The 26,259-nt window shown below is 40.7% G+C and overlaps 1 protein-coding gene and 1 long non-coding RNA gene across 5 annotated transcripts in view; one reads left to right on the top strand and one right to left on the bottom strand.

The window, feature by feature from the left end:
- Window positions 1-26,259, top strand: part of LOC101142148 (amphiphysin) — a 247,005-nt gene that overhangs the window by 19,092 nt on the left and 201,654 nt on the right. The window lies entirely within an intron of this gene.
- On the bottom strand, window positions 774-17,963 carry LOC134758912 (uncharacterized). The gene is made up of 4 exons (XR_010134640.1): window positions 17,849-17,963; window positions 14,925-15,087; window positions 12,990-13,144; window positions 774-1,009 (listed from the first exon to the last, which is right to left on the bottom strand). It is a non-coding gene; the product is annotated as an uncharacterized lncRNA (long non-coding RNA).

The following is a 26,259-nucleotide window of genomic DNA, read 5'->3' as shown; positions in this document are numbered from 1 at the left end:
AGGACTGTATTATGTGGGTAAGATGTAAAAGACACCAGCCTTGCCCTCTATTTAAGCTCCAAAGCCCCCTGTGAAACTCCAGTGGCATTTTCACAGTGATATTTGTAAAAAGACAAAAACAGGCCGGATGCGGTGGTTCATGCCTGTAATCCCAGCACTTTGGGAGGCCGAGGTGGGTGGATCACCTGACATCAGGAGTTCAAGACCAGCCTGACCAACATAGAAAAACCCCGTCTGTACTAAAAATACAGAATTAGCCGGGTGTAGTGGCACATGCCTATAATCCCAGCTACTCGGGAGGCTGAGGCAGGAGAATCACTTGAACCTGGGAGGCGGAGGTTGCAGTGAGCCGAGATTGTGCCACTGCCCAAGAGCAAAACTCCATCTCAAAAAAAAAAAAAAAAAAAAAAAAGAAGACAGAAACAAAAATCAGTCTTAGCAGTGTTTATTGAACTTAGAATGTTAGAGCTGGAACAGAAGTGAGCAATCAGAGGTGTGTCCTTAGACCTGGGTCATTTACTTAGTCCACTTATTAAGCTGTGCAGACAGACCGTGTTTGAGGATTAACACCCAAAGGTTCATCTCTTTTCCTGTGATTTAGCTATCTTGTCAGTAAAATCAAGGTTTTAATAATTAGCTCCTATTACTAACATTTATGGTATATGGAATTAATGAAACCTTCTGAGTCCCATGCACCGGAAAAATATTTGAGACACCTGCAGGCAAGATGAACTAATGTAAGCAGGAAAAGTTATGTGTGAGGACCTGTGGCCAGTGGGTAGAACTCAACTCTTGGTTTAATTTCTGCTGGGCTGCTGCAAATAACAGGTGTGGAATTATTGTTCCAGCCAGGGTACAGAAGCCAAAGTGGTATTTCCTACTGTGGCTGTGCCTTCCGCAATGGAGACCGAAGGTTTAGCCATTAAGGCTGTATGTAGGGATGAATCAGATATTCACAATCTTGGAGAATAAATATGATCTGACTGTCCAGATAAGAGATGTTTACATCCTGTAAAAAAAGATTATTGTGGTAAGAACACTTAACATGAGATTTGCCTTCTTAACAAATTCTGAAGTGTACAGTACAGTATTGTTAACTATAGGGTACAGTGTTGTACAGCAGATCTCTGCAACTTTTTCATCTTGCTAAGCTGAAACTTTATGCTCATTGATTAGCAACTCCCCATTTCCCCCCTTGCATCTCCTGGCAGCCATCATTCTACTTTTTGATTCTATGAATTTGGCTGTTTTAGATACATCATATGAATGGAATTATGCTGTATCTGTCTTTCTGTGATGAGATTCTTTCGCTTAGCTTAATTTCAAGTTTCATCCATGTTCTTGCATATTGCTGAATTTTCTTAAAGGTGGAATCACATTCCATTTTACGTATGTATCACATTTCCTTTATCCATTTATCTACTGATGGACATCTGGTTTGTTTACACCTCTTGTCTATTGTGAATAATGCCACAGTGAATATGGGAATGCTAATAGCTTTTCAAGATTCTGTTTTCAGTTCTTTTGGATAAATACCCAGAGTGGGATTGCTGGATCATTAAACTTGATATTTGATCTAATGTCTGGGTACCATTCACTTCTCTGTTTTTCTTCCTTTCTATTCTCTCATTCTGCTGCTCTGTCCTTATACTCCTTAACTCTTGTCTCTATGAGCTCATAAGTTGAAATTAAATGATTTTTTTTGTTTGCTATGTTACTAAATGTTTTACATTACTTTTTATTTATTTATAGGGCAAATCAAGATGGATAGACACATGTTTAAAATGTGTCTCTTCCAATTACTTGTTATTTGGCAATGGAGTCTCCCTAAATTTCACTTTCCTCATTTGTAACATGTGTAAAACACTTAACTTAAAGGATAACTGAAAGATTAGTAGATAGTGCAAGTAAAAGTCTAGCATAGTGCCTGGAATATAGTAAGTTCTCAAAACATGGTAGGTTCTATTTTTTTAATAATCCAAGTCTAGTGTTTTATACTTTTATTAGAATAAAATGTCAACAAAATTGGCTTTTTATTTGTATGTGCCCCTCTGTGGATTTGTGTTTTCTGTAACTCACTGAGTTTCTTTTTTCTTTTCTTTTCTTTTCTTTTTTTTTTTTTTTTTTTTTTTTTTTTGAGACAGAGCTTAGCTTTTGTTGCCCGGGCTGGAGTGCAATGGTGCGATTTTGGCTCACTGCAACCTCTGCCTCCTAGGTTCAAGCAGTTCTCCTGCCTCAGCCTCCCGAGTAGCTGGGATTACAAGCATGCGCCACCACACCCAGCTAGTTTTGTATTTTTAGTAGAGATGGGGTTTCTCCACATTGGTCAGGCTGGTCTCGAACTCAGGTGAGGTTTACAGGTGGGATTTACAGGTGGGATCCCTCAGGTGGGATTACAGGCGTGAGCCACCGTGCCCAGCTGAGTTTCTTTTATATTATGTGCTTTCCTCCTTTTACTGGTTTTTGAACAGAGCAAGTTTTTGAAAATGCTTATGGACTGGATGAATTAATGATTATTGAGTGCTGTCTGTATGATCTGTAACTAAATTTCCATTTTTAGAAATAGATACTTTACAATTGTGAAGGTAATATGTATTCATTGACACAAGCACCTGCAATCTATCACCCAGGGGTAACCACTATTTAAATGTATATATACACCTTATACAGTATGGCCCCAACTTTGTTAAAAAAAAGATAAATTTTACAAATTGAGATCATACAGAAGATAGCCTTAGATCCAGATCTTTCTGCTTAGCACCTCTTGGTTCGGTCCACTTGGAGAATGTGGTTTTTAATGGGTGTAATAAGGATGGACCATTGTTTGGACCCAATTCTTCACTGACTGCCTTTGTGGAATTCCTGGGATGTCCTCAGGCTCTCTACAGTGTGCCAGCAGTTTCTGACAAAATGCCTAAAGTGCTTCAGCCAGTGGTCACTGTGGCTGAGTTTGGGCAGGAGGATTTCTAGGTATAATCAAGCATGGCGGGGAGGCTTAGCAGATGCCTTTCAGGGTGACTTCGAGGGCCTTTATTGGCACCCAAGTTAAACAGAAATAAAAGGAAACCTCCATCGAAGGAGAGAGCCTGTGTTTCTCCAAAACCAGCTCTGCTCTTGCCCTCCTGTGTGCTGCGTGCATATTCCTGCTTGTGCTGACTTTGATACTATTAGCTGGCTCTGAAAACAGTTCCTATTTATCCGAGTCGAGCCTGAACACAGAGAGCTGATTTCAGCAACTGGCCCCTCCCTCCGCCTTGTGATCGAATGATCACCCTCTTCTCACAGTCATCTCACCTTTCCAGCAAATGGGATTGGGGCCAAGAGCCCACTGGGCTTTTACCAAAGCTTTGCTTTGGCTTAAAATATCGCTCTTTGCCTCATGATGATTTATCATTGACTTTGTAAAGCACGTTCATATAGCAACAAAAAGACACTAGCTCATTTAAACTGCCTGTTGTGTTGCTTAGAACTCTCATATCTCCTTTGCCCTAATTCTTCTGTAGGAATATTCCTAATGTGGGCTTGCCCAGGGGAAATGGACAGGTTGAAGAACATGGTCATTGCATAATTTCGATTGCTGATGTGGACTGCACATGTGGGTTAAAACCATGAATCACGCCACAGATGACAGTGTCTGGGGACCAGGCCTTCCACCATCACTTACCTCTTCATGCAGCCCTCAGCCTTCTTTCTCCTGTTTGATGTCAGTATTGATTATTGGTGTCTGTAGTGACAATTATTGGCATCAATATATTGGAGGATTGGGGAGATACACAGCAAAGGCAAAAACTGTTAGCCTTTCTCGTTTCAAGTCTGAGGGTTTTCAGGGAGCTGACCAGGATAATAGGTGTGCTACAGAACCCCAAAAGCCTAGAGAGGGGTCAAAATAGTATGTTAGGAAGACAGGGAGCTCCCCAGTGAAAAAAGGTGGAAGAAGGGGGCAGAGAGGAGAGATACCTTGCCGGGGCAGAGAGGAGAGATACCTTGCCAGGCAATTGTTTATTGTCTAAGTTAATCTTCACTGGCAGAGAGAGCACGTTGCCTTCAGTTTTACCCATGAGGACACCAGGAGCAGAGAGATAAAGGGCTGGATGGTCAGAGCCGCTGACAGTGATTGTGAAGCTGCACCTGGGAAAGCTGACCGGGAGCCGTGCTCAGATACTCACAATCCTGCATGCCACCCAGGCTGTGTCTTATGCACAGCAACACCCACGGATGCTCTTACAGGGGTTCTAAGAAGAGCCACAGAAAATCTCTGAAGGGCCAGGCATGGTGGCTCTTGCCTGTAATCCCAGCACTTTGGGAGGTGGAGGCAAGAAGAACACTTGAGTTAGGGGTTTGAGACCAGCCTGGACAACACAGTGAGACCTCATCTCTACTAAAAATTAAAATTGAAAAAAATTTAAAAAAAGAAGAGAAATAAAATCAATGTGACAAATTAAAAAAAGAAAAAGAAAATCACTGACTTATATCAGCCTTTTCTCCAAGGGGGAAGCTAAAAGAAAATTCTGTGTTTTAAGTAATTTTCATAAGGCTTTGTAAATGGAGTTTAACATCAGGAATTCATCCCACAAAGACCTGGGTATTGGAAGTCTCAGGTCCTATTTTCATTGCCTTCAGTGGTCTATGTAATTCAAATAAACTGAGAACATTGTACAGGGTTCCTTGTCTTCATCCTTATAGCATCTGGACCCCCTGCACTTTCATTTTATTGTGCAGTCGTAGATATCGATGACTTAGCAGATATTAATTAAACCATTTTCCAGTAGTAGAAACAGAGCCTCTTGGTTTCTTTTCCTCAACTGCTTTCCTCCACTTACTATACCCCTACCTTGCTTCACCGGGGGTCCTGAGGTCCCTGAAGGGGTCTCTCACCCTCCTGCTCTTGACCACTGGAGCCTCTTTGATGGTAGCTTGAAAAATCATAAAGGGTATTTACCTTTTGCATTCAAAATGTATTATACATTAATGGACATGCACCATTTATGTATAACCAAATAGACATTTAACTATGTTAGCATTTTGCATGTTCTGCTTTGGAAATTTAGCTAAAGTGCAGCTTGTAATTAAGAAAATGAGGTGATTTGAAGTACTGGTTAGTTGCTTTCATATTGGGTGGATCTTCTATGAATATTTGGGACCTTTAGAAATTAGTACTGAAATTGAGAAATTTTCGGTTGGTAGAATTTAGGGCATTTCTCTGAATGTGTCATTTCTAAGTCACCATCTCCATTAATGAATGCTTTTCTGAGCCTCCTTGGATCCCTCAAAGCTAGGTGGTTGTCATGGGAATTAGTCACATTTTGAAGAGTTGGGCACTGTAATGATGAAAAACATGGGGATTTCTCAAAGGAATTGAAAACAAGTGTTCAAACAAAAACTCGGACTTGAATGTTCACAGCAGCATTATTTATAACAGTCAAAGGTAGAAACAACACAAATGTCCATTCACTGAGGAAAGATAAATAAAATGTGAAAATTCATACAGTGTAATGAATATTATTTAGCTTTAAAAAGGGATGATTGGCCTGGCACGGTGGCTCATACCTGTAATCCTAGTGCTTTGGGAGGCCAAAGCATGAGGATTGCTTGAGGCCGAGAGTTCAAGACCAGCCTGGGCAACATAGCAAGACCCTGTCTCTACAAAAAAGTTTAAAAAATTAGCCAGGTGTGGTGGCATTTGCCTGTGGCCCCAGCTACTCAGGAGACTGAGGCAGGAGGATGGCTTCAGCCTAGGAATTTGAGGCTGCAATGAGCTGAGATTGCACTACTGCATTCTGTCCTGGGTGACAAAGTGAGACCCTGTCTCACAAAAAAAAAAAAAAAAGAGAGAATGACGTTCTGAGACGTGCCACAGTATGGATGAATGTAGAAAACATGCTAAGTGAAAGGAGTGGTCACCAAAGGCCACATAATGTATTGTAGATATTCCACTTATATGAAATATCTAGAATAGGCAAATCCATAAAGACAGAAAGCAGATTAGTGTTTGCCAGGAAATGTGGAGAGGGAGGAATAGGGACTCACTGCCTAATGAATACAGGGTTCTTTTTTGGGATGATGAAAATGTTCGGGAACTAGACAGTGGTGACGGTGCACAACAGTGTGAATGCACTAAATACCCCTGAGTTACACATTTAAAAAGGGTTACAATGGTGAATTTCATGTTATTTGAATTTCACCACAATTTTTTTAAAAAGCAAAAAGCAAAAAACAAATCCCTAAACCAAAGATACCCCAAAATCTAAAGCATGGGGACTGGGCTTGTACTGACCTAGTACAATACCTAGGTTTGAGTCCCAGCTCTCCCATTTACTTACTGTGCAGGCTTGCACGAGTTCCACAGTCTCTCTGAGCACTCATTTCTTGATTTGTAACATAAGGACACGAGCGTTTTCTACACCACACAGTTGTGAGGAGTAAGTGAGGTCATGCATATGAGGGATGGCCATAGACTCGCACTGAGGGGCTTTCTTTCCTACGAGTTTAGACTTCTAGCACTCAAAATAACATTATAAAGGCCAGGTGCGGTGGCTCACGCCTGTAATGCCAGCACTTTGGGAGGTGGGTGGATCACCTGAGGTCAGAAGTTTGAGACTAGCCTGGCCAACATAGTGAAACCCTGTCTCTACTTAAAATATTTTAAAAAAAATAGCTGGGCATGGTGGCGGGCACCTGTAATCCCAGCTACTCGGGAGGCTGAGGCAGGAGAATTGCTTGAACTGAGGAGGCGGAGACTGCAGTGAGCCGAGATCGTGCCATTGCACTCCTGCTTGGGGACAAGAGTGAAACTTCGTTTCAAGAAAAAGAAAAAAAGAAAAAAAAAGAAAAAACAAAAAGAAAACCATTATAAGTCTACAGTGAATATTGGATCAAAATTCTAAAAATCAAAAGAAATATTAAATGGACTTTACCTTACATTTTCACAGAGAACCAAATGTGACCTCCACAAAAGCCTTAGAAAGTTCCAGAAGTCTCTGCTGAAGGTTCTCAAAAAGGGGCCCAAAGGCGAAGTACATTGACTAATATACAGCAGAATGTTCTAGAGATGCTTTCCATCTCATCTCTTTTCCATCATTTCATGTGTCATGGCAGTGTAGCCCCCTAAAAACCCCTTTCTTCCTCTTGCTTTATCTTTCAATACCCAAACTTTAGCCCATGTTCCCCTCATCCCCTCACCTTTCCTCTCTTGTCCCCTTCTCCCGCCCTTTCTGCTCTGAGTGGCTCTGCCTCCTTACTGCATAACAGTTTATCCTCTGTCTAGGCCTTTCTGGTTCTGTAGCCATACTTATTATGGGATCAGTACCCCAAAAGGCTTCAGACTTCACTGAAGAAAAGCTAATTGCTTTATCTTTGCCACAGAAATGTGTGTTTATGTGATAAATATCCTTCATTAATCTTTACTAACTTCCAAATGAATCACCTGTTAATCCTTTGTCATTTTTATGAAGGATGGAGGGAATAAAAATGATAGTCTACTTTGACTAATCACATTGTACCTCCAAATAAAGAAAACTATTAGGAAAAAAAAATGAAGGAAAATGCTGTTCTTAGAGACAGCCTGAGAAGAAAAGGGTGAGAAAAAAGAACTTTGAATCGGCCATCATTTGCTTTAGATGACAAAGTCAGTCCTCCTGAGGCAGAGGGGAGATTGAAGAGGGAACATAGTTCATTTGGTGCAGAGCTTTTATAACAGGGTGGATTCCTGGTGATAATAATAAGAGCTGGGTCTTTGGATGAAGGACTCTTCCAGTTCTCAGGAACCTTAGGAGGTAGTTATTGAGGAAGCTGAGGCTCCATGGGATGAAGTAATCTATTCTACTCATGTGAGCAACACATGGCTGAGCCAGGATCCCAACCTAGGCCCGTAGACTCATCCCAAGCTCTCAACTGCCCTGTGCAGGGCTGGGGCAGTGTGTGCTTGTCCTCATTCTTGCATATCTCCTTTCTCTACCCCACATCAGCACACAAGCATTGCCCAGTCCACAGACATACTGGGCTTGCCGAAGTTGCAGAGGCTCTGGGCTGGGGGATAGGAGGGTTTATCACCTTGTCCTTTGCTCTTGTTGCAATCTGTCCTGCCATCATTGGATAGTCAAAATTCGTCTGCCTGCACAATGTATGATTATTCGTTTTCTAGATCTGTTGCTATGCACTGTTTCTGTGTGTGCCTTGTTGGAGATAGTGCAAAAATCTCCTATTTACAAAGATCTTAGAGCACAGGTGAATGAGGACCACTCATCTTCCCCAGATGTGGTTTTCACAAATGACCACATCATCCCATTCCAGACAGGCACAATCACACTTGTGTGTCTATTTTTTGAAGCTTCCTGGAAATTCTCTCAACATCTTAATCAGTATAGGATATAATTCTCCTACTGTAATTATTTCTGACATATAACCTAAATTCTTTCTGCTCCACCCTGCATTCACTGAAGAGAAAGGACATCACGTGTGTTGAATTACACAGTCACGTATTTGTCAGATTTGTCAAAATGTGCATCTCTTTTCTTATTTTTGCTTCCAGGATGAGAGCATGGTCTGAATACAGTTTAGCTGGATTGGTAGCATTGTCCACTCTGGGACCTAGCAATCCTTTGAGGCCTCAGGGAAGTGTCACATAAATGACCAGACTGCATGAGCAGGGAGGGCTGAGCTGTGATGCTTGGTCTACTGGATCTGACAAGCCCTTGGCATGCTGGGTTTCAGAACCTCCATGGAAGACTGATATGGAGGCCTGGCTCTTCTTCTGCACACTCCATGTAACTCCACTTGCATAGTCTAGGGGCGTTAGAAACCAACCACTGTTTTAAGCCACCATGGAAGCATGTACGTTCGTAGCTGTAGCTTGTACCTAGCTAACTACCAAATATGGTTCGGGTGCTAGGAAGGATCTGGCACCCATGGAGTCCAAAGGAGGTTGAGAGAATAGAAAAGCATTTAAAAGCTGGTTCATGTAGCCTCTTTCTTTGCTTTGAAATTCTGAGAAATGAGGATTGAGTTTCTTAATGTGATTTTTATGTGATATTTTCTGGCTTGATTTTAACTTTTTATTTTGGCTTTTTTTTTTTTTTTTTTTGAGACAGAGTCTCACTCGGTCACGAGGCTGGAATGCAGTGGCTTGATCTTGGCTCACTGCAACCTCCACCTCCCAGGTTCAGGGGATTCCTCTGTCTCAGCCTCCTGAGTAGCAGGGATTACAGGCGCATGCCACCATGCCCGGCTAATTTTTGTATTTTTAGCAGAGAGGGGGTTTTGCCGTGTTGCCCAGGCTGGTCTTGAACTCCTGACCTCAAGTGATCCACCTGCCATAAAGTAGGTTCAATATTTGCAATGAGGAAATAGATATGGTACTATTTTCTCATCTCTGGACCTGATTCAGGTGTTGTCAGTTGTGCTCTTTACAACATCATATCCTTTTAGTTTAATCTCAGGCAACTTTCAGCCTTCCATTGGGCCGGGATATTGACTTTTTGAAGACGATACACCAGTAATTTTGGAGAATGTGTCTTAATTTGGGCAGTCTGTTTCCTCAGGATTCCATGATTTAGGCTACACAATTTCAGTGGGAATACCACAGAAGAGAAGCAGTGTTCTTGGTGCATCATTTCAGGGTGTCACGTCAAGGTATTGAAAACTGTGGTAGGCAGAATAATGTACTCTCAAAGATGTCTACATCCTGATTTCCGGAATTTTTTAATATCTTGCCTTACCTGACAAAAGAGACTTTGCAGATGTAGTTCAGTTCAGGATCTTGAGATGGGGAGATTATTCTGGATTACTGGGGTAGGCTCACTGTAACCACAGGGATTGCTATAAAAGTAAGAAGGAGGCAAGTGAATCAGTGAAGGAGATGAGACCATGAAGCAGAGGTCAGAGTGATGCAGGGCCATGCACCAAGGAATATGGGCAGCCTTCAGAAACTAGAAAAGGCAATGGAAGGATGCTCCTTTAGAGCTTCCAGAAGGAGCACAGCCCTGCCGACAGCTCGATGTTAGCCTGGTAAGACTCATTTCAAACTTCTGACCCCCAGAACAAATAGTTTGTGTTGTTTCCAGCCACAAAGTTTGTGGTAGTTGTTATAACAGCTATGGGAAACAGACACAGAAATCAATGTAGAAAGCTGGGCTACTGAGCTGAGGTGGAGGAGGCTCTGAGAGAGGGCTGCCAGGTGGTCAGGGTGGGCCTCTGTGGACCTTGGGACAAGGTGTCTCATCCCCCTTATTGGCGTCTGTGGTGCTGCCCACTGTTGGGCTGTAGAGTGTCTGGGCTGTCCTCAGATGGCTTGTGCTTAACATCCTCCATTATCAATGGTGAGATGACCAGGTTGAAGGACTTTTATTTGCTGCCTTCCTTGGGGCGTTTAGATCCACATAGAAAATTTGCTAATGGTTTTGCATTGATACCCACAGGTAGTTATGGTTTTGCTTTTGGGATCTGAGCAATACACAGGCCTTTGGTAGTTTTCTGTGGTTCTTTATAGGATCTTATAATGAGGGAGTAGAGAAGGTGAGGAGAGTGCTTGCTCACCTCAAATATTATATAAATTATGTTTGCTTTCTTCTTGAGAGCTGCCAGCAATCTGATTAGTCCATATTGCAAAAGTGAAAACAGACACTCAGAGAGCTTGAGTCACTCAGACAAAGTTACACAGTGGAGCTGGGATTTCCAGGCAGATCTTTAGCATTTTGAGGTCCTAGTCTTTCCATTCCATTACCTTACCTCTGAAAAATACGATTATGTTAATACTTTGAATCCAGCAAGTATTTACTGAGCAGAACTGTGCTATAGATACTGGGAGGGCTTGAAAGAATAAGAAAATGAATAAGGCATAGCTTGGATTTTCAAATATCATAAATTTAATTATTATAATACAGCTTTGAGTGTTCTAGATCATGAAAAAAGTAACTGTTTGAGCTTAAAAGCCCCTTCACAAAATGGAACTTGGATTAAGCAAAGAGAAAAAATAATTTAAGTGTGAAATAAGAGAGAGGTCTTTGGCCTTATCTCCCAAGGGAGGTTGCTTTTAATGAGATGCTATTTTAACAGATCTGGAGAAAGAAGTGTAGTCAGACACCTGCTTCTTGGGAATGAGGGCTTCCAATTAGTATCAGAGTGAATTCTCGGGACAACTGTTGCAGTAGCGAAGAAGGGCCAGCCATGGTGGCTGTGGATGAGGCCTTGACATTTGGATGCCTGGACATTCTCTCTTGATTTCTATTACAGAAGGGCAGGTTTATGGCTGGGCACAGCTGGTAAGGTGGCACTGCTCACTGACAATGGGAAAGGCTGTTTTGGAGCAGGAGAGGAGATCCACTGGATAACAAGGACCTCAAGAGAGTTCGGCGTCTCCGTGCTAATGAGCTTCAAGGAAAAGATGTGAACTGGCGTAATGAGCAATCATTTGTAATCGTCTTTTGAGTACAGTTTCCTGCTTGGCAGAAGACAAGCTGTATCTGTGGCTCACTGCCAGCATGGGTAATGTTTGTGGTAGTACCTGTCACTTTATAACAGTGTCTTAATGTCTTATGCAAATTACCTTATAACAAAGATTGAGTAAAGAACACCCAGCCAAAGCTAACTCATGAATGCAGATACAAAATCTCATATAGAAACACTGACAAACTGAATTTAAAAGGGCACTGAAAGAATTAACCTCTGTAACCAGGTAGGAGTTGTCTCTTCGGTGCAAGGATGGTTTAATATTTAGCATATCATTTAATATGTTAGGTTGAACAATAGAAAATTACCATACTTTCTAGGTAAAAAATGGTCAAAGATTGACATTTTCCTATGGTTCAACATAAAAATGTAGCCAATCAGTAAGTAATAATCTCAATAGATATATAGAAGTTATGATAAAGTTCACCACTCATTCCTGTTTTAAAAATAAAACCTTTTTTATGATAAAAATATTAATATTAATCTTACGAGAACATCAGAGTATGCTGACACTGAAGTCATTGTATTTAAAAATCGGGAATATGAAGAGGATTCCACCATTAAATACTATTTTTTAATGTTAATCTGGAATTTCTGGGTAACTCAAAGAGGCATGGAATGGAAGGAATATTATAACAGGAATGTGACATGATAAACAGATACAAAGAAAAATTTAAATATTTGCTTAAAACTCATGATTGGCCTAGATTGTTCTCAAAAGAAGCAATAAAAATAATTTAGAAAGGTATGGGAAAGGTAAGATTAATTAATAATAAAATAAATGCATTTAAAGTGGGATTTTTATCTTTTATTTTTTTAAACTATCACAAATAAAAATGTATTTTAAAAACCTTGTTACCTCTTGGCGAGGAGTGAATCCAAAGGCCACTCTCAAATTGTTGTTTGGGAGTGGTCCTTAAAGATGCTTACAACTTTTGATTCAGTGATTCCACTCTTAGGAATATATTATAAGAAAATAAAAAGATACAATGATGTTTTATATCACAGTGCTCTGTATGAGGAGACTCATAACAGTGGACTGTTGGAATAAATACTATTGGAAAGTAGGGGCTTTGTTAATTCATTTATACTAAAACTATTTATTATTTTACTATTAAAATAATATTTACAATACATAAATATTTAAAATATTTCAAATTTATTTAATATTAATGATAAAATATTAATACAAGTGCATGCTACAGAACAAATACAGACCAAATACAGACCAAATTTTATGTATAAGAACATAGCAATTTATGTAGATGTAATATGTAGATATATATTTACCGTTGACCCTTTAACAATGTGGCGGTTAGGGGTGGCAACCCCTCAATGCAGTAAAAAATCTACGTATAATTTTTGACTCCCCAAAACTTAATTACTAATAGCCTACTGTTAACTGGAAACCTTAACGATAGTACAAACAGTTGATTAGCATATATTTTGTATGTAATGTGTATTATATGCTGCATTCTTACAGTAAAGTAAGCTAGTGAAAAGAAAATGTTATTAAGAAAACCAAAAGGAAGAGAAAATATATTTACTATTCATTAAGTGGAATTGGATCATCATAAAGGTCTTCATCCTCAACATCTTCACGTTGAGTAGGCTGAGGAGGATGAGGAAGAAGAGGGGTTGGTCCTACTGTCCTATAGGTGGCAGAGGTGGAAGAAAGTCCATGGACCAGTGCAGTTGAAACCTGTGTTGTTCAAGGGTCAACAGTATATAGAAACAATGAAGTTCATCTCACTACATTGCTAAAAGCAGAAATCACATAGACCACATTCTCTCCACAACTCAAAGAATTAGAAAACAATTGAAAAGGTTTATCACAATTTACTTGAAAAATTAGAAAGATTTATGTTAAGTAACTTAAGTCAAAGAGAGGAAATCAAAGCTACATTTAGGCACTATATAGAAATTAATGACATTGAGCACGTTACACACTAATGTCATGGGAGACAAGCAAAGCTATATTCAGGGAAAAAGCAGTTGCTTTAAATGCTTTTATGTTATACAGGAAAAGATAAAATTAAAGAAAATGAGTGTCTACTTAAGAAGCCAGGAAAACCCAATCTAAGGACAGGAGGAGAAAGGAATATCAAGGTTACAAGCAGAAATCAAGGAATGAGACAATAAAATAATACCAAAAAATTAATCAGTTAAAGTACGAATTAATTCTTTGAAAAGGCTAATAAAATAAACATAACTAAGATGACAAATCAAGAACAGAAGCTGGAAGCCACATCAAGAAAATACGGAATTAGAAACAGGCTGATAAACCTATAAAATATAAACTATAAATTGGAAAATTTTGGTGAAAGGAAGTAGACCTTGTGTTGTAAGATATTAAAACATTGCATCACGCCTGTAATCCCAGCGCTTTGGGAGCCCGAGGCAGGTGGATCACGAGGTCAGGAGTTCGAGACCAGCCTGGCCAACATGGTGAAACCCCATCTCTACTAAAAATACAAAAAATTAGCCAGGCATGGTAGCAGGCACCTGTAATCCCAGCTACTTGGGAGGCTGAGGCAGGAGAATTGCTTGAACCTGGGAGGCAGAGGTTGCAGTGAGCTGAGATCATGCCACTGCACTCCAGTCCAGGTGACAGAGTAAGACTCAGTCTCAAAAACAAACAACAACAACAACAACAACAAAAGAACAACAACAACAACAAAAAACATTGCAAACACAAGTAATGACTTAAACAGACTAACTTAACAACTTGCTTTCACTAAAAGGAAGTTGACCTTATCTTGTTGGATATTAAAATATTACAAATATAAATAGACAAATCAGTGGAAAATTATGGAAAGTTAAACATAAAGTCAAAGGTATGTAAGAATCATTCAATAAATCTATTTGGGCCAACAACTCATCATTTGAAGAAAAAATGACCCCAGCTTTATTCTATATGCTCTATACAAAAATAAGTTCATAGCTAAGATGAAGACTAATGTGAGGAAGATAAAATAAATGTTCTCAGAGGATAAGGGCGGGCACATGCAGGGACTGAGGAAAGGGAACTCTTTCTGAGCCAGGTGCCAAGGCAGATACTACACCTGAAAAGATTGCCAGATTCCACCCCATAGAAACACAAAACAAGAATACAAGTTACCATAAACAAGATGGAAATATAAAGCTATTTTCAAATTTTAAGATATCTCAGCATATGGTATTAGTATTTTCCATTGAGTTGTGATGGGTGGGGTTTTTTAAGACTGGCTAAGCCTATTAGACATTAATGTCACATCCTGTGAGTATCATTGGTGTTTGGTAGGAGTAATTTTTGCCTCTGCTTGTGAGAGTTGATAAAAATCTATTTTCATTGTGGAAAAAAAATAAAAAGATAATTCACCTCAGCATGGGGAATGTATACAGTATTTAATTCTGCTTAAGAAATCTCAGACAGTGAATTACCTCAGAGCATATCTCTTGAATTAAAATATTCATATTTGACTGTAAAACATATGTTTTACCTTGAAGTCCTAGTTGCAGAGCTGATTCAGAGGCATCTAGGTCAAATACATGATCTTGTGATGTCAGTGATTCATTATAACCCTTTTCCTGTTCCTCTTATGGGGCAAATATTCAATAGAGGGCAATTATTTAACATAATATAACTTTCATGATGACAAATTCCTGTTAAATGGAAATACAATCATATATACAAATCTGCATGAGTTCTATGAATTCATACGTCATAATCAAATGGATGACTATGAATCTGAAACCTTTATTATTTATTGTATCAAAACCATGGGCTGTTTTTTTCTCTGCCCTTTTAGTTTACTTTAATGGTTGACAAGAACTATGTGTGCTTTTTGATAGTCAGCTCAGAGGTTTATCCTGACTCAAAATGGAGTAGCATACATGAAATGATGTAAAATCAAAACGTTCACTTATTCAATGACTATTTGTTGCATTGTTGCTATGGGCCAGGCGGCAGGGGACTTTGTTCTGTAAGAGTTAGTGGGAAACTGTTGAAGCCAGAGAGAAGTATGATCAGATGCATGTGTTTGAGAGGTCATTTGGACACTGGAGTAGAGAATGGGCTGGAGGGGTGAGTGAGACTGAAAACAGAGAGATAAATGCATAGGCCAGGAGGCTATCTACCTCAGGGTGCTGGCAGTGGCCTGAAGGTGGTGGATGGAATTGAGGGTCCACTGGGAGGTAGAATTGGTGAGATTTGGCATGTGGGAGTGGGCAAGAGGTATGGTAAAGGACAGTTTTAGATTTCTGGTTTGAAAAAATAAATAAAGAGGAAGAGGCTCAGAATCCCATCCTTTCTCATCTTTCCCTTCCCGCCGCATTTCATTTTTGTTTGATCGTGTTTGACTGCATCAGGCAAACATGAAATTATAGAATTACAACATGAAAGCACAAGTTGGGGTATGTTTATAATGTAGGGTCCCAGTTTAAGATTTGGGTGTGAATAATCCACTCTGCCCTCTCCCTTTCATGTCCTCCCACCTCTCAGTAGTGTCTCAACATACAAAACTTTTACCCTCTACTGCCTATACTTCTTGCCTGATAGGACTAATAATTTCACCGGGCTCCTGATTTCTGTCTGAAGAGCCAATCCTGTGTGTGCCCAGGCTGGAACTGAGACAAGAGGCTGGAGGAAGCCCACTGTTGGCTCCTAGAAGCTGGTTGCTTGTAAGCAGGCTCTACCCCTCCATAGACTTATTCCTTCTCTCCCACAGGGCAAGTAATACCTTCTGTTTCCCGGCCACTTTCAAACCTTTCACACCAGTAGCTGTTCTCTCACACTTGCTCACATCCAAGCTAAAGTTGGAGTTTTCTCAGTTTGGAGATTTCTCAAAGAAATTAAACAGAGCTACCATTTGACCCAGCAATCTTATTACTGGGTATATACCCCAGTGAAAATAAATCACCCTACCAAAAAGACACATGCACCCATATGTTCATCACAGCACTATTCATAATAGCAAAGACATGGAATCAATCCAGGTGTCTGTTAATGGTCGATTGGATAAATGTGGTGCAGATACACTATGGAATACTATGCAGGTATAGAAAAGAATGAAATAATATCTTTTGCAGCAACATGGATGCAGCTGGAGGCCAACACCCTAAAAGAATTAATGCAGGAACAGAAAACCAAATACTGCATGTTCTCACATATAAGTGGGAGCTAAGCACTGAGCACACATTGGCATGAAGATGGGAACAGTAGATGCTGGGAACTACTAGAGGTGGGGGGAGGAGCTTGGGTTGAAAAATTACCAGATGGGTACTGTGTCACTACCTGGGTGATGGGTACAGTCATATCCCAAACCTTAGCATCAAGCAGTATACCCGTGTAAAAAACCTGTACATGTAACCCCTGAATCTAAAATTAAAAATGAGATAAAAAAATAAAGTTGGACTTTTCTGGACACCCTGATTGATATTTGTCCTAAACTCCTTTGGGAGGATTCTTGCACTTCTCCACAACCTCTACTCTGTATTCGGGCTTCACTGGCCATTCTGATACCCTTTATCTATGAGAGAAACATGGCAGGGACTATCCTCCTGGCTATAGAGTCCTTCAGCCCAGACTGCAGACATATCTTTTTCATACAGCCTAATTTCAGCATGACCTTTGTCTTCCCAGCACCTCCCACCTGTACAGCACTACCCCATGTACCTGGGCCCCTAATCTGCCTCCTGCTGAGGGAAAGGGGGAGCTGTGATATGTGGAGGAGAGGAAGGGAAGACACACAGGAGTGAAGCCCTGGGGAGCAGTTTGCTTGTGTCCCCAAAGCAGGGGCGGGGCAGCGTCGTTGTGTATCACCAGGGCAACCAGGGCACAACTCCCCTCTGTCCCTCCCTGGTCATGGAGCTCAGAGCCCTGGCCATTAGCAGACTCCTGTCCCTGTTTTCCTCTAGCAAGTTTCTCTCATGGAGGGCAAAGGCTGTTTGTGTTCTTTCTGGTACATTTCACATGTAATGTACACCACAACAGTGGCCTAAGCATCCGTCTTAAAATTCTTTCCCCCCCTTGTTTTTTTACTTCCATCTAGTCTCTGCCTTAGATTTCTTTAAAGGGTTTAATTGCCTTTGCATCACCTAAGATCATCATTTGAAAAAAATATTGCTTAAAAATTTAGAAATAATTTAGAATAAGCAGCACTGATGTCTTTATCTTGCTTCCTTTAGGGGAAATTTGGGATGCAGATTTGTTTGTTTGGCCCATAGTTTTTTTTTAAACTATACATGTAAATATCAGGAGAATCCACATAGTAGTCTCGATTTCATATTTCTCTAGACAAATATGAAAATGTGGTAATACTGGCTTGGCTTTCCCTCTTGACAGCAAACCATTGGAGTGGAAGAGATGCCACCCCATTCATATGTACCCCCTCTTCCCCAGATGAAGCCTTGGCAGATCACCTACCTCTACTGAGTCTCAGGTCTCTTAACCATAAAACAGGACAATAACCAAGACCTCACAGGTTGTTAGTAGATCACATGGAATCAAAGCATCTTGCACAATGTCTGATACCAGGTAGGGAAGCAGTCAGTGTAGGTTGCTGTCCTCCAAACAGCTGGTATCTAGGGTTAGGAGGAGAGGGCGTTTTAGGAAAGTGTCTTCGGGACATCAGTAGAAGTTACTTGGAAGGAACTTGGAATTCACTGGGATCATTCATGTATCTTGTAACATGGACCTCGCAGAAACCTTGTCACTCTAAACTCCTTTCTTTCTTGCCCCACATCCATAACATCAATAAATCATGGCAGCTCTACTTTCAGGACATACCTGGAATTCGATCGCTCCTCACCACTCTGACCCAGGGCACCATCATCTCTTATCTAGTTATGGAACTGGTCTCCCAGCTTTGCTTCCTGCTTCTTCCCGTGACCCCCTGCACCCTTACTCCACACGACCACCAGCATGCTAACGCCAAGAACTTGTCAGGCCTCCTCTCAAAGCCCCGGTTGGCTCTCCATGTTATCCGGGTAAACCCACCGCTCTCGCCATGTCCTACAGGCCCTCATCACCTAGCTGCTTGTTCCCTCTTTGACCTCATTTCCCACCACCCTCCTGCCAGCTTTGTCTGTTCCTTTTCTCTCCCGTCTAGCTTCCTTCTTATACCCTGAGCCTTACTATCATCTCACGCACTATGTGTTTTACTTACTTGTCTTGTTATTTCTCTACCCAGTTGAATGCAAGCTCTGAGTGGGGATTTTTGACTGTGTGTTCACTACTGTACTACTGTATCCCCAGATCCCTGAACAGGATGCAGCATTTCAGTGGGTGCCCCATACATGTTTGTTGATGAAGGAATGAAAGTGAATCAAAGCAGGACCGAATGTGGCATTCTTCTTTGCAAAGCAAAGCTATCAAGTAATGCAGCAAATTAACATTTGTTATTTTTATAGAGACAGTTAGCTCCTGTGATGGAACTGAGAGCAATAAAGGGAAAATTACAGGTCCTTTAATATTTTCATTTGACTTAATGTAAGAGCCACTCAGGAACGCTGCTTGTTACCCTTTGGATGTAACCTCTGTTAATTCAGCTGGGCTTGCTCCCTTGAAACGTACATTTGGTAGGGCACACTGGGAGTTGCTTGAGCTTTTGTTTTTTTCTTTCCTTTTTCTTTATCTTATTGTTTTTGAAGACTGCCAAAGAAAATTAGTAGAAATGATTCTACACTGAAAGAATAGTTTCTGCTTCACTAGAGTGAAGTAGATCCTTTTACAGATACAAAAATAAGTAAATGTTTACCCTATTGTTAAGATGCTTTATGGTTTCTTGCCTATAAAAAGCCTTTCATTTGTATCATGTAGCCAACATATTTATTATGCCTCTACTGTGTGCCAAGTGCTTTGTAAGATATAGAGAGAAGTAGTGAAACAAAGTACTTGCATTGTTTTACTACTTGAATAACTTTAATTGGATTTCAATTACAATTGGATCACTTGCAATTTAGTTGGAGAGATAATGCAGGTTCAGAAGAAGTTACAAGAGGAGGTGTGTCAGTACAATAACAGAGCCCCAGCTTTAACAGCAGTTGGGGCTAGAATATGCCACAGGTTGGCCTTGGCTTCTCAAAGCAATGCTCCTATTTATTCAGCTATGAAGCAGGTATTGCTATTTCCTCTTTATTGATTAGTGAACCGAGATGCAGGGAGTCTCAGTAGCTGGCCCAGGATCACCAGGTGAGACCACACAGTGGGAGAAACTGATTTTTTTTTTTTTTTTTTTTTTTTTTTGAGATGGAGTCTTGCTCTGTCTCCCAGGCTGGAGTGCAGTGGCATGATCTCAGCACACTGCAACATCCACCACCTGGGTTCAAGAAATTCTCCTGTCTCAGCCTCCCAAGTAGCTGGGACTACAGGTGCCCGCCACCATGCCCAGCTAATTTTTATATTTTTAGTAGAGACAGGGTTTCACCATATTGGTCAGGCTGGTTTGAGCTCCTGACCTCAGGTGATCCACCCACCTTGGCCTCCCGAAGTGCTGACATTACAGGCTTGAGCCAACGTGCCGGGCCCAGAAACTGAATTTTAACTGAGATCATTGGACCCAAGGTCATTTCTTTTTCTGATCAAACATGGCTCAGAAGGGGCCATGATAGCTGTGAAGAGGGAATGATCATACCTTGCTTGGGATAGGCCCCCAAATCTGGCCATAAACTGGCCCCAAAACTGGCCATAAACAAAATCTCTGCAGCACTGTGACATGATCATGATGGCCATGATGCCCACGCTGAAGGTTGTGGGTTTACCCAGGGTGGAAAACCGCTTAAAGGCATTCCTGAATCACAAACAATAGCATGAGCGATCTGTGCCTTAAGGACATGTTTCTGCTGCAGATAACTAGCCAGAGCCTATCCCTTTGTTTTGCCCCATCCCTTTGTTTCCCATAAGGAATACTTTTAGTTAATCTATAATAGAAACAATGTTTATCACTGGCTTACTGTAAATAAATATGTGGATAAATCTCTGTTCATGGCTCTAAGCTCTGAAGGCTGTGAGTCCCCTGATTTCCCATTCCACATGCTATATTTCTGTGTGTGTGTATTTAACTCCTCTAGCGCTGCTGGGTTAGAGTCTCCATGACCAAGCTGGTCTCAGCAGTATGTGCAGTGAAAGACATCAGAGAAATGTGAATGGCTTTACACAGACCTCAAGGGATATAGTTGGTTCCTTGGGACAAGTGTCAGGGCAGTGAACAGAATTAGGGAGGTGGTAAAGATGGCACGCTGAGGACAGCTGTAGGCTTGTCAGCAGTTTGGTTATGTGTTTATTGTTAGTGGTGGAGGGATGATAAGGTTTGGGGGAACTTTGCAGAATCGTTCCACTTTTGGGACCCTTTCTAACTTATGAGTGCCGAGTTTATAGAAAGGAGCCATTTGGGGCCAGGCGTGGTGTCTTATGCCTGTAATCCTAGCACATTGGGAGGCCAAGGTGGGTAGATCACCTGAGGTCAGGAGTTCAAGACCAGCCAGGCCAACATGGTAAAACCCCGTCTCTACTAAAAATACAAAATTAGCCGGGCATGGTGGCGCACGCCTGGAATTCCAGCTACTAGGGAGGCTGAGGCAGGAGAATCACTTGAACATAGGAGGTAGAGGTTGCAGTGAGCTGAGATCATGCCATTGCACTCTACCCTGGGTGACAAGAGAGGAACTCCATCTCAAAAAAAAAAAAAAAAAAAAAGAAAAGAAAAGAAAAGAAAGGAGGCATTGGGCTTCCAAGATTCTTAAATTATTCTCTCTTGGCTGAGAAAGACAGGTTGGCATAATTTATTTATATGTGAAAATTCCCTTAGCTTTAGGGAAGTGGAGAGCTTGCCGTGGGAATCAGAGGAGACCTGGTAACCTAGCCCTATGATAATGATATTTACCGCATTCTCCTGAATATAAGACAACTGGTGAGAAGATTCCCTCTCAAAATATCCCTCCTGTTTATAAATGAACTTTTAAGGCTATACTGCAAATATATAAGGTGAATGCCAACTTATAATATTAGTGTATTAATTTAGTAACATTTTGAAATCACTTATAATATACAATTATATCTTACCTTCGAGGTGGGACATTTTTACTCTTACATTTTATGAAAGTTATATTAGTCTTTCACATGCATCTATGGCCTTGTGGTCATTGTCCTCAATAGAGCCACCTTTTGAGTTATCCCACTTAGTTTTCCAGGGAACTTCTGAGAGACAGGACTAGCTGGATTTCCTAGGCTGACTAGGAATTCTTAAGCCTAGCTGGGGAAGGTGACCGCACCCACCTTTAAACACAGGGCTTGTAACTCAGCTCACACCCAACCAATCAGGTAGTAAAGAGGGCTCACTAAAATACAAATTAGGCTAAAAGCAGGAGGTAAAGAAATAGTCAAATCATATATCGCCTGAGAGCACAGGGGGAGGGACAATGATTGGGATATAAACCCCAGGCATTCGAGCCGGGAATGGGCAACCCCCTTTGGGTCCCCTCCCATTGTATGGGAGCTCTGTTTTCACTCTGTTAAAGCTTGCAACTGCACACTCCTCTGGTCTGTGTTTGTTCTGGCTCGAGCTGAGCTTTCACTCACCATCCATCACTGCTGAATGCCGCCATCACAGACCCGCCGCTGACTTCTACCCCTCCAGATCTGGCAGGGTGTCCGCTGTGCTCCTGATCCAGCGCGGCATCCGTTGCTGCTCCTGATTGGGCTAAAGGCTCACCATTGTTCCTGCACAGCTAAGTGCCCGGGTTCACCCTAATCAAGCTGAACACTAGTCACTGGGTTCCACGGTTCTCTTCTGTGACCCATGGTTTCTAATAGAGCTATAGCACTCACCGCGTGGCTCAAGGTTCCATTCCTTGGAATCTGTGAGGCCGAGAACCCCGGGTCAGAGAACAAAAGGCCCACCTCATCTTGGGAGCGGCCCGCCATCATCTTGGGAGCTGGAAGAACAAAGACCCCCCAGTAACACTTCAACACTCCATCAATGTCATTTCAGATAAAGCACTCTTTGAAGCCCTGTGTGATAGTGTCCCTTGAAATTTTATTTCAAGCAACAAGAACTCATTAAGACAGTTTACTGTTTTTATCCATTCTGTGATTGTTGGTGATTTCCACCCACTAAATTGTTTTAAGTGATCTCTAAAATCTTGCCTATGATGAGGTCCAACATTTGCAATTTTGTGTTCACAGGTGCCCTTTCTGGGTATATAAAACTGGCATTGATTAAGGATGTATCAGGTTGGTGTGTTTACCCCAAACTAAACTTTCACATACTCAATTAATAATTGAGAGCTACGTAATATGAAATACTGTGTCAGCAATCAAATGCAAAGCCTGTATTCTTAGAGATATAATTTTAATAAAACCTCATCTTCAGGTTGGGCAGAAACAGTATTCTACAAAATTGTTGTGATGAAATAACTAGTGGCAAGAATACATGACATTTTATGTGACCATTATGGTTTGGATGCAGCTGTTTTGATGCTCGGGGTAGGTTGACACAGTCTGGAAGCCAAGCCATTAAACATTCTGCTATTTAAAAAAATTACCAACTAGTGTATGAGACAGGCAATCTTATCCGATATGTAAGCTTTACAGTCACATCAACCCTGAGATGAGGATTAAGGTAAAAGTAGGAATGAGAAATGGAATGAGGAATTTGGTGGGATTCAGAGATGGTTAAGTGATGGTGTGAGAATTAGATGCAATCTAGAAGTAAAATTATACCTCACCAAGAGTTGAGTGTTGACCATATTCATTTATTCTAGAAAAGGATATTGCTTGTTCTTTATGAAGTGTTCTGCTCACACTTGCAGTTTTTATGGTCTGAATCTCTGATTATCTTATTTCTACTTTAATGTTGGATAGTCAGACTTCAATATCAATTAAATTTATTAGTTGAAATTGGAATTTGATCAATAGGAATATGGTATTTTCTATTCTAAAGAATGGACTCACCTACTTTTGTAAGTGAGTTTTAATTATATGATTAAAATAATAATTATTCTTATAATTTCTTGTTAAATTATTATTTCAATTAATTATATTTGTTTGACTGTGTAGTAGTCAGTGGTTGTTTGGGGGCAGGAGAGGGTGTGGAGGAGGGTGTTTGAACTTCAGATGCCCATTAAGTATTCAATTAATTTTTAACAATTATGGCCTCAATCCTAGTAAAATATATATTCAAGTTAGTATTACAAGTCTTTATAATGATAGTTTGGAGGTAATAATAACATTTAGAATCAAAGCCAGTTCTAATGGGTTTTCTGAAAATATCTGTTTTTTTCCCCCGATTATCTTTTTTTTTTCTAATAAATACACATAACTCTTAATCCAATATGGTGCCCCATAATTGGAGAGTTGGTTAGGTTCAGAACAGAGGCAGGGATGTGAGTAATGCATATTGGCAAAAATTTTAAAAAAGGAGTTTTACATCTTGACAGGCTCATTTTGATGTGGTGCCATTAACATGTCTGGCACATACAGTAGACATTTAGTAAATTTTAGTTCCCTTTGCTTTCCCAGATCAGTTCACCAAGAAAGGAAAAGCAGTATGGTGATTACACGTATGCCTGGTGTTCTGAAGCTTTCTTATATCTAGGAAACCAAGATTTAATGGAGAAGATTCAAGATGATATGGAACCCCACTGTGTATGGTTTATTGAGAGAGCGATGCAGAACTAAAGTTGGGAGAAAAATACTATTTGGGATAAGATGGAAGATATTATCCCATCTTCCATCTTAATTAATAGTAATTAATAAGGCCAGGCGTGGTAGCTCACGCCTGTAATCCTGGCATTTTGGGAGGCCGAGACAGCTGATCACTTGAGCTCAGAAGTTTGAGACCAGCCTGGACAACATGGCCAAACTCCATCTCTAGAAAAATATACAAAAACATTAGCCAGGTGAGGTGGTGCACACCTGTAGTCCAGCTACTTGGGAGGCAGAGGTGGGGGGATCGCTTGAGCCCAGGAGGTCGAGGCTGCAGTGAACCGAGATCACGCCACTGCATTGCAGCCTGGGTGAAAAACTAAGACCCTATATCTCTCTCACACACACACGCACACACACACACACACACACACACAGAGTAATTAATAAGCTGTTTAAAGTTCAGCATTTTGAAGCTGTGGAGCCTAGCTGATCACCCACGATTATAGAGGAGATTAATATTAAATACTGTAGGTTAGGGTTAGAGAATGAGCACCGTTGGCAGCACAATTATTATGACAGTTTTCTTTTGGAATGGACTGAAGACATTGGCATACACATGGTATGATGTTTCAGTATATCAAATCAGGGCCATTCTTGCACCACCTTCTTGTACTATTTGAAGGTTTCTTCCATTATGTAAGACATTTGCTAATTAAATATTTTCTTCAAAGAATTAAGTTCAGAGGACTTACCTTTGCATTTCCCAGCCCCCTGTGAATATCTTAGGTTATAACATAGTGCTTTCTTGTTTGCAAGCTTTCATTATTTAACTGTCAAAATCTCCCCAAATACCCTTTCAGGTGATTTCAGTACAAAATGTGATCCAAGTATCAGAGAGCCTTTTATTACCTAGACTTAAATACCACAGATAACTCAGAGAGTTTAAGCTGACAGTTTCTCCTGGAACCACCTCTCCTGAAGCACGTTTAGATCGATGTCAAGATTGGTTTTTGGTGGCACTAAATAGTCACAGCTTTGAAACCTCCTGACCCACCTGCCCCAGGAAACATTAGCACCCAGAGCTGTTTCCTAATATTAAAGGTGCTTTGAAGTACAGTAAACAGTGTCGACTCAGTGTCTAGATCAGCATGGCCGCAGCTCCTTGATTTTTTTATTCTCTTCAGGAGCGAAAAAAGTTGTAAAATTGGTGAGAGCCCCACAGTCTCAGATTTTAACCAGATATTGCACAGGTACTGGTCATTTTATTCATTAGCACACTAGAGATTCAGAATAGGTGTGGATTTTATGTGTGTGTGTGTGTGTATTTACACAATTCCTAATATTTGGGTCAATAATACTTGGGACCAAAGTGTGTGATAGGAGAAATAATGCAGACTTCGAAGTTAGGACAACCTGGTTTCTAATCTAGACTCTGCTGAACAAGCCATGAAATCTCTTTAAACCTCTGTTTCTTCATCTGCAAGTTGAAGATAAAATAGATCTATCCTGTTGGAGATGAAAGAGAAGACATGTAAAGTGCTTAGCACAGGGTGCAGGATAGCACAGATCATCAATAAATAGTCATGATGAGGATAATGATGAGAAGCAGAACTGGGACCTGTGTCCCCTACTTGGTGTGGCAGAATGTAGACTGTGTGTACGTTTGTGTTTCTGGTTGGAGCCACCTGCTGTCACTTATACTCTGCATCAGCTCTAGACCCCTCCTTCCATGTCAGACCTTGTATTTTTACATGAATGTGATATATATATATATATATATATATATGAGAAAAGATCAGTCTATGTTGCTTAGAGCTAACTCACTAGCAATTGGCACTTTCATATCTTGATTTGTTGCAAGTGTGAGTTACTGTTTAGAGTAGTTTGGAAATTGAGCAGATGCTGTTGAGTTGATATATTCTGTGATTGGTACCGCAAGGTAGAAGAATCTATGTTATTATAGAAAATACAAAATTTGAGACACCACTGTAGTTCCGACAGAAGGCTTGTTTTGCTCAGAGAATGCCCTTTTAAAAATTCTGATGAGATTGACATGTGACACAAGAATGGCAGAATGTTGATAAGGGGTTGAAGCTGGGTAAAGGGTTTGTGGGGGTCTTTATACTGTTCTCTTTACTTATGTGTTCGTTGGAAAATTTCCACGATGAAAATTTTCATATTTAAACAAA

Source organism: Gorilla gorilla, chromosome 6, assembly GCF_029281585.2.
Source record: "Gorilla gorilla gorilla isolate KB3781 chromosome 6, NHGRI_mGorGor1-v2.1_pri, whole genome shotgun sequence".
Taxonomy (NCBI): domain Eukaryota; kingdom Metazoa; phylum Chordata; class Mammalia; order Primates; family Hominidae; genus Gorilla; species Gorilla gorilla.
Note: the sequence above shows the minus strand (reverse complement) of the source record. Positions and strands in the feature narration are given on the sequence as shown.